This window comes from Haliaeetus leucocephalus, unplaced genomic scaffold (genome assembly GCF_000737465.1).
Source record: "Haliaeetus leucocephalus isolate CR32 unplaced genomic scaffold, Haliaeetus_leucocephalus-4.0 Scaffold161, whole genome shotgun sequence".
Taxonomy (NCBI): Eukaryota; Metazoa; Chordata; class Aves; order Accipitriformes; family Accipitridae; genus Haliaeetus; species Haliaeetus leucocephalus.
The window spans coordinates 2,041,408-2,043,064 of NW_010972597.1; the positions used below are offsets into that span (position 1 = coordinate 2,041,408).

Sequence of the window (1,657 nt, forward strand, 5' to 3'; positions counted from 1 at the left end):
CAATTCGAACAAATTTATTTCAACTTGAATTGATTTCAGCTCGAACAAATTTTTGAACAAAATTCTTCCAACTCGAACAAAATTATTCCAACTCAAGTTGATTTCAATTCGAACAAATTGATTTCAATTCGAACAAGCAGTAACTTCGATGGGACTAAAGGGATTGGGGTGCAAATAAATTAATTTAAATGCAAATAAACAGCTTTAAATATAAATAAGTTAATCAAAATCCAAATAAATTTGTAATTTTGAAAGGAATAAGTTGAGCTTGAGTAAATTAAATGTGAATAAACTCTAATTTAAATATGAATAAATTAACATTCAACTAAATTGTGATTTTGACAGGAATAAGTTGAGTTTGAATAAATAAAATGTAAGTTCTAATTTAAATTTAAATAATTTAAATTTGCACAAATTGTAACTTCAATGGGAATGAAGGGGTTGGAGTTTGAATAAGTTAATCTAAATACAAATATATTCAATTTGAATAAATTAATTTAAATATGGATAAATAAGTTCAAATAAAAGCTCAATGCAAATAATTTAAAGAAGCTTGAATAAGTTAATTTAAATGCAAATAAGTTAATTTGAGTTTAAATAAGTTAGCTTAAACCTAAACAGATCAATTTAAAACTATTCACTTCAATAAAGTTTGATATAAATGCTGAGATGAATTTGCTTAAATTTAAATTGATGAAAGAACCGGCTAACAGGGGAGTTGTTCCCCGTTTAAATCCGTTTCAGCATTAATTTAAGCAGAAAAGCGGATTTCTCCTGCCTTTGGGCCGAGAGAAAAGTTAATAAATTCTGCCCCGCTTTCTGCCTTTGTCCCTAAATTCCCGTTTCTATTTAACTTCCTCCCTATTCACGGAAACCCATCAACGAGCTTCAGCAAACTCAAACCTCACCAAAACCCCGGGGTTTTGCCCCAAAACCGGGAGCCAATCGCAACGACTTAAACCACCGCGGGCGGGACGGACAAGAAAGAGCCGGATTCAGCCCCAAAATCCCGGGAAACGGCCCCAAAACCCAACAAACCCACCGAGACCCGCCGCTCCCTCATTAACCCGCCGCCCCGGCAATTAACGCCGCTAAAACACCGCCCCCCTCCCCCGGTAATTAATTTAGACCGCCGTTTCTCTCCGCCAGCTCTCTCCCTGAGGGGTTCCGGGGGGTAATTAGTCAGCTAATGAGCCGCCGGCAATTAGCGCTGAGGGAAGCGATCAGGAGCCGCCGCCGCCGCCACAGCGCGAGTGAGGCGACGCGATGCGGCTTTTATAACCTCGGTCGTCCCGCCCCCCCGCTGCCCTCTGGCCAATAGGCGAGCCGCTCGCCTCAGCACCGCCGGCCAATCAGCGCCTGAGCGGGCTCGGCGACGGCCAGCGAAGGGAGGAGCAACCGCGGCGGGAAAGCGGCGACCAATCGGCGCCTCCTCTCCCCCCACCCCGGAGACAGCCGCGAGGGGTTGAGCCAATGGGAGGCTTTCCCGCCTTGCGCCGCCGGCCAATCAGCGAGCGCCGCCGCTTTCCTGCCTGTTCTCAGGGTGAGGGAACCGCGGCTGACGGGCTGGGGGGGGAGAAAATGGTGGCCGGGGGGGAGAAAATGGTGGCCGGGGGGGAGAAAATGGTGGGCGGGGGGGGGAAAATGGGGGGCGGGG

At 45.7% G+C, this 1,657-nt stretch overlaps 1 protein-coding gene across 4 annotated transcripts in view; it reads left to right on the top strand.

Annotated features, from left to right (window-relative positions):
• AP2A2 (adaptor-related protein complex 2, alpha 2 subunit) overlaps positions 1–1,657 on the top strand; it is a 52,249-nt gene that overhangs the window by 32,789 nt on the left and 17,803 nt on the right. The gene's annotated exons all lie outside the window — the stretch shown is intronic.